Below are 7,652 nucleotides of genomic sequence, written 5' to 3' on the forward strand. Positions count from 1 at the left end.
GTTCTTTTGACAAACTGCTATATAGCATCAAATGTGATTAACACCAAACTACAGGATCTATGAAATGTTGCTCTTGCTCAGGTTTTTTTTTTTTTTTTTTTTTTTTTTTTTTTTTTTTAGAAAAGTAAGAAATGAGGCTCTATTACATAGAATCATTCCTATCTAACCCGAAATCCATCCCTCAAGCATATGCACCAAGCATACCACTAACCATGTAATGATGTTCTAATAGTTATTTTACCAGCTCAAAAGATCAATGAAAGTTCAAAAGTCATTTTCTCTACTCCTTGACTCACCAAAAATCAAGCACTTAAACTCGAGAATTTTCTCAGCTGACATGCATTAACATCCATCTTACCACAAGGTTTAGCACGTGCAAAAAGAAACTCTAGAAGTCATTTCTTAGTAACCAAGACAGCGAAAATCGACTCAAAACAAACATTTTAAAATTATAGTCAGACAACTTTGCAAAAATTTTAACCTAAATATCAACGTGACAAAAATCACTCTTACGCATGAATATGCTCACCACCCCCAACCAAAATCAGACAGTGTCCTCAGTATCAAAAATTATGAAAAATAGAGAAAGAAGACACCTGGACGATGAGCTTTCCACTTATGAGCACAGCCTGAGCTTCCTGATATGATTCTCCAAAAACACAAAAAAAAAAATGCAAAGAAAAAAAAAAAAAATCAAAATATGGTCAAGAAGATGTGAGCAAACTACTCAGGGCTGGTAAACGGGGTCGTCGAGAATGATCTCTTCAACCTGGTTCACCCGCTCTAAGTAATTTTTCAGACGCTAGCCATTTACTTTGAATATTCTCCCATCGGTCGGGTCTTCAACCTCAACAGCACCATTGGGAAAAACGCGTTTCACTACGAACAGGCCAGTCCACCGCGACCTCAACTTACCGGGGTAGAGATGCAGACGGGAATCATAGAGATGAACCCGCTGATTCGGCTCAGAATTCTTCCTCAGGATCTGCTTATCATGAGCCGCTTTCATTTTAGCCTTGTAGATCCTGGAATTATCATAGGCATCGTTCCTTAACTCCTCGATTTCGGAAAGCTGGAGCTTTCGATTGACACCTGTAGCGCTGAGATTGAAGTTGAGGGCCTTGGTAGCCTAATAAGCCTTATGTTCGAGCTCTACAGTTAAATGACAGGCTTTTCCAAAGATAAGCCTGTAGGGAGACATCCCAAGTTGGGTTTTGTAAGCAGTATGGTATGCCCAAAGTGCGTCCGGAAGGCGCATAGACCAATCCTTGTGATCGGGATTAACCGTCTTTTCTAGAATTTTCTTAATCTCCCTATTGGCCAACTCAGCCTGGCCATTTGTCTGTGGGTGATAGGCAGTTGAAACTTTATGAACCACACCGTACTTACGCATCAGAGCCTCAAAAGAACGGTTGCAGAAATGGGTGCCTTGATCACTGATGATGGCATGCGGCGTTCCAAATCGAGATAACACATTTTCCTTTAAGAACTTTACAACAGTTGTGTTATCGTTGCTCCGGCACGCCACGGTTTCTACCCACTTAGACACGTAATCCACAACGAGGAGTATGTAAAGGAATCCATAAGAAGGTAGAAATGGTCCCATAAAATCTATTCCCCAGCAATCGAATATTTCTATTACGAGAATCGGGTTCAAGGGCATCATATGGCGATGGGACAGAGCACCTAGCTTTTGGCACCTCTCACAGGAACGATAGAAGTCATTGGTGTCCTTGAATAAAGTGGGCCAATAGAGACCACACTGCAAGATTTTCGCGGCGGTCTTCTTCACAGAAAAATGACCGCCACATGCATAGTTGTGGCAAAAGTTCAGGACACTAGACACTTCATCATCCGGGATGCATCGTCTTCTAATATGGTCAAGGTAGTACTTAAAAAGATAGGGGTCATCCCAATAAAAGTTACGAACCTCGACCAGAAACTTCTTCTTGTCTTGTGCACCCCAGGTAGATGGAATCTCGCCCGTCACCAAGTAGTTAACAATGTTCGCATACCATGGCATCTTAGTGACGGCGAAGAGATGTTCATCGGGGAAGTCATCTCTAATAGCAGGAATTTCGGTGGAATCATTAAAGTAAAGACGAGATAAGTGGTCCGCCGCCACATTTTCGACTCCCTTCTTGTCCTTGATTGTCAAGTTAAATTCCTACAGGAGAAGGATCCACCTAATTAAACGCGCCTTAGCATCCTTTTTGGAGAGAAGCTATTTAAGGGCGGCATGATCTGTGAAGATGGTGATAGGTGAACCAATCAGATATGCACGGAACTTGTCGAGAGCAAATACTACAGCAAGCAACTCTTTTTCAGTAGTAGAGTAGTTCATTTAAGCACTATTCAAAGTACGGCTTGTGTAGTAGACAACGAAAGGCTTCCCCTCCCTCCGTTGACCAAGAACGGCCCCCACAGCGTAGTTACTTGCGTCACACATGATCTCGAAAGGTAAGCTCCAATCTGGTGACTGCATAATAGGGGCAGAAGTCAGTTTTGCGATGAGTGTTCGGAATGCATCCTCACACTCTTGTGTCCAGTTGAACACAACATCTTTTGCTAGGAGGTTGCTTAGTGGTCTCGCTATAGATGAAAAATTCTGAATGAACCTCTTGTAGAATCCGGCGTGCCCCAGAAAAGATCAGACATCTTTAACGGCCTTGGGGGAGGGCAGGTTGGAAATGAGTTCAACCTTAGAGCGGTCGACCTCGATTCCTCTTTCAGAAATAATATGCCCAAGAACTATGCCGGATGATACCACGAAATGATACTTCTCCCAATTGAGCACAAGACCCTTCTCTTCACATCTTTGTAGAACAGCTTCTAAGTTGAGAAGGCATGTGTCGAATGAATCTCTGAAGACTGTCAAATCATCCATGAACACTTCCATGCATTTTTTGATCATGTCGCTGAAAATGCTCATCATACACCTCTGAAATGTGGCAGGTGCATTACACAATCCAAATGGCATTCGCTGAAAGGCATAAGTGCCAAAAGGACATGTGAATGTTGTCTTATCCTGATCTTCTAATGCTATCTCTATCTGATAATATCCTGAATAGCCATCGAGAAAGCAATAGAAAGGATGGCCTGCTACTCGTTCTAGGATTTGATCGATGAATAAAAGTGGAAAATGGTCTTTGCGAATGGCGGCGTTAAGCTTGCGATAGTCAATACACATGCGCCAACCAGTCACGACCTTTGTGGGAACTAGAGCCCCTTTCTCATTTTCCACCACAGTGACCCCCGATTTCTTTGGCACTACCTGGGTCGGACTAACCCACTTGCTATCAGCAACAGGATAAATGATGCCAGCATCTAACAGCTTGAGAACCTCATTCTTCACCACTTCTTTCATTGTTGAATTCAATCTTCTTTGAGGATCTCTTCGCGGGTTAGCTCCTTCTTCCAAATGAATATAATGGGAGCAAATCAAAGGATTGATCCCTTTAATATCAGGAATCATCCAACCCAATGCAGATCTATGCTTTTGCAGCATGTTGATCAACCGCTGCTCTTGTGATGCATCGAGTTTGGAAGAAATGATAACAGGAAAGGTATCGCCGACTCCCAAAAATGCATGTTTCAATCCTTCAGGTAGTTGAGCAAGTTTCACTGTTGGGGTCTCTTCGATGGAAGGCTTTGGTTTCTCTCTCCCTTACGGAAGTTCCTCGAAACACAATTGCTTAAAATTAATTCCTCTGTCTTGTGAGTTGTTGAAAATGGCAGAAATGTTAGCCAACTCACAAGGACCGGCACAGTTGCTTAAACTTAATTCCTCTGTCCTGTGAGTTGTTAAAAATGGCAGAAATGTTAGCCAACTCACAAGGACCGAAACTTTCAGATTCAGAACTTTGGAGGAGATTTTCAAGATCTTCAGAGTTGCTTTGTAGCAGAACCTCCTCCTCGACAAGTGTGTCGATCAGGAATGTTTGGTGACACTCATCATCACCTTGTGGCTATTTTACAATGTTGAAAACATTTACCTCGAGAGTCATATTCCCAAAAGAGATCTTCATTAGACCATTTCTACAATTAATTAGAGCATTTGCTGTCGCGAGGAATGGTCTTCCAAGGATGATCGGGATTTTTGACTCCACATCAACCACTGACTGAGTGTCCAAAACAACAAAATCCACAGGATAGTAGAACTTATCAACTTGCAAAAACACATCTTCCACTATTCCTCGTGGTTTTTTAATAGATCGATCGGCCAGTTGCAGAACCACAGATGTGGGCTTAATATCGCCAAGACCTAATTGCGAGTAGACTGAATAAGGCATGAGGTTAACACTCGATCCTAGGTCTAACAATGCTTGGCCGAATTCGCGTGTCCCAATGGTGCAGGAAATGGTGGGACAGCCAGGATCTTTGTACTTCAGCGGTGTCTTCTGCTCAATCACCGCACTCACTTGTTCTGTCAAGAATGCAGTCTTCTTGACATGGTGCTTTCTCTTTATAGTGCACAGATCCTTTATAACCTTGGCGTAAGCCGGCACTTGCTTGATCACATGTAGTAAGGGAAGATTGATCTTCAATTGTGTCAAATGCTCCAGGATCTCACTTTAATTTTCCGGCACTTTCCCAGCAGGTCGGAGAGCTTGGGGGAAGGAAACCTTTACCGAAATTTTTGTTCACTCTTCTTTCTCCTGAGCCGATTCTTCATTACTCAAAATGGTAATACTTGTTGATGGCGTGTCTGAATTCTTACCACTTCGAGTAGTGATGACGTTAACTTCCTTGATATTTTGTCCTTCAGAGTTGGAAGTTTGAGCCATGTTTTGTCCCCTCAAATTAGACCGGGCTTGTGATGGAAATCTACCGCGCTCTTGAACGGTTAAAGCTTCTGTCAGCTTTGTGATCTGACTTTTTATTTCCTTGTTCTCTTCCACCAGCTGCGTGAGCATTGAATCAACCCTTTGATTCGTCTTATTTTGCGCGTCCAGTGATGGTAATCTACCGCGCTCTTGAATGGTTAAAGCTTCTGTCAGCTTTGTGATCTGACTTTTTATTTCATTGTTCTCTTCCACTAGCTGCGTGAGCATTGAATCAACCCTTTGATTCGTCTTATTTCATTGTTCTCTTCCACCAGCTGCGTGAGCAAAATATGTCCTTAGTGGTTGAGATTGTTGCTCTGATCTCCATTGCCCTCCAGATGATTGTGCTTGTTGGTTCGAATCTCGCCAACCAAAGTTCGGGTGGTTTTTCCAACCAGGATTGTAAGATTCTGAGAAAGGTCCGTAAGGCTTCTTGTATGTGCCCAATGCATTGCACTGCTCCTCATATACCCCTCTCATTTCACTTAAAGTGTGGTAATCCTGAGTTAGGTGGCCCATTCCACCACAACCTAAACAAGGCTCATGTGTCTCTGTCCTTGCCACCATGTAGGGTCCTTTACTATCTTTACTTTTGAGGGCCTCAATTTGCTTCGTCAAAGCTTCAACTTGGGCCTTGAGGTTGTCCTCTTCCCTTAATTGATAAACTCCAACTGGTCGGGACCTACTGGTGCTCTCAGTAGCACTCGGTCCAGTCCAAGTATGAGCTTTCTCAGCTAACTCATTCAGGTACTCGATAGCTTCGTCAGGATCCTTTTGGAGAAAATCCCCATTGCACATCATCTCGACAAATTGGCGCTCTCAGATTGTGAGTCCATCGTAGAAATAGCTTACGAGGCGCCAACTTTCATATCCATGGTGAGGACATGGATTTAACAGATCTTTAAAACGCTCCCAAGCTTGATAGAGGGTTTCGTTTTCCTTCTGAGCGAAATTTGAGATTTGTCGTTTTAAATTGTTGGTCTTATGGTGTGGGAAATACTTGTTGAAGAATGTCATCGTCATTTCTTCACACGTACCAATAGACCTAGGCCTAAGAGAATACAGCCAGCTTTTGGCCTTGTCCTTCATAGAGAAAGGGAAAAACTTCAATCTGACAGTGTTTGCGGCCTCAACACGGCTGTGAAAGGTGGCCACCACCTCTTTAAACTCTTGGATGTGTACATAGGGGTTCTCGTTCTCTAATCCGTGAAAGGTTGGGAGAAGCGCAATCATGCCCGGCTTAAAATCCGTAGGCGGTGCATTTTGTGGGAACATGATGCAAGATGGGGTGGCCGTGCGCGTTGGGTACAAGTAATCTTGCAACGTCCTCTGCTGAACTTCCTCGTGTTGTGCCATTGCGAATAGATTTTGAAATGTGAATTCCAACGACGAGTGCAAAGACGGAGACGTAGAAGATGAGTCGGATAGAATTTCACTAGGGGTTTCTAAATCTGGACGTTGAGCGAATCTCCCTAGCTTGTCTCTATACCGATGCATTCACCCTAAGCGGCTTTTTTTTTAAAAAAAAATTTTTTTGGTTTTTTTTTATTATTTTTAATCAAAAAGAAAATAATTATATAGTAACGTAAATTGTAACTACCGGGAGTGCTCCCAGGAAAGACTATAGCTCTTGGCTCAATGAATAGTCTCTTACACAGAGCAACGTTCCCAGGAAAGATTGGTGGGGCGAGGCCCACTTAAGTACCAACTTTCCTAGACAGAACTCCCTCAGATTGTACTTTCCACGTAACCACAATTATTCTCAAAATCAATTATTAAATTTTATTGAGTAAATTATGAAATGTAATCTAATTAATGGAAACTATTCCTAAAGTCAAAAGCCTAAATCTACCAAATTATGAAAATTCTAGATTAGGAATCTAAAGTAGTCAATTAATTACAATCTGAATTATAATCCTAAGAATTAATGAAAACTATAAAAGGAAAAATTAAATTAGGCAACAATATAATAGTTAACAATTAAATTACTCAAACATGGAAACAAAATAAAATCCTAATCTATCAAAAATAAAAGATTACAAAAATCAAATCACAATTAATTTTAAAACTAAAAGGGAAAATAAAATTAGCAATAAAAATAAATAAATCCTAAAAGTATGAGATTCTTTTTTTTTAGCAACCAAAATTACAGAAATAAAAAAAAAATATGATAAGGGAAACTTTTTTTTAACAACACGACTAAAAAGAAAATGAAACGGGTAAGTAAAACTAAAAAGGTAACTTTTTTTTTTTTGAAATAAGAAACGAGAAGATGAATATCAAATCAAGTCAAGTGTGTTGCAGCAATATATAATACTAAGTGAATACATGCGGAAACTTGCAGCAACTTTTACCTTCTTGTTTTTTTTTTTTTTTTTTTTTCATATAAATATATATATATATATATATAGGCTAACAATCAAATCACGAAATTTTTTTTTTTTGTGAGTTAAGAAATAGATCACACAAGCCAAAGAAAAATAAACAAAGTAAAATAAAAATACAGAGAATATATACTTACCTCTTTGACTCAAAATCTGCTGATCACTCTTATTAGTAGCAGCTCCCCGGCAACAGCGCCAAAATTTGATTAACGCCCAAAAGTGATATTCACAAGCGGTCAATTGTAGCACAGAAGGGCGGTCGTATCCACAGAGAGATAACAAAATAACAAGAATGATTAACAGAATAAGAGTGTTAGAGAAAAGTGAATTAAAGAAAAAGAATAGTTTTTGAGATTTTTGTTGCAAATAAAATAAAAAGGAGAAAATCTATATGAAGAAAACGGTAAGGTGTCGAGAATCCCTAATGCTTCGTTCACCAATT

General features: G+C 40.5%; 1 non-coding gene and 1 pseudogene across 1 annotated transcript; one reads left to right on the plus strand and one right to left on the minus strand.

The window, feature by feature from the left end:
- Positions 1–802: 802 nt before the first annotated feature.
- Positions 803–6,323, minus strand: LOC112093134 (annotated as a pseudogene).
- Positions 5,695–5,801, plus strand: LOC112093149. The gene has a single exon (XR_002902925.1). It is a non-coding gene; the product is annotated as a small nucleolar RNA R71 (small nucleolar RNA).
- Positions 6,324–7,652: the final 1,329 nt, after the last annotated feature.

This window comes from Morus notabilis, unplaced genomic scaffold (genome assembly GCF_000414095.1).
Source record: "Morus notabilis unplaced genomic scaffold, ASM41409v2 Scaffold93, whole genome shotgun sequence".
Classification (NCBI taxonomy): domain Eukaryota; kingdom Viridiplantae; phylum Streptophyta; class Magnoliopsida; order Rosales; family Moraceae; genus Morus; species Morus notabilis.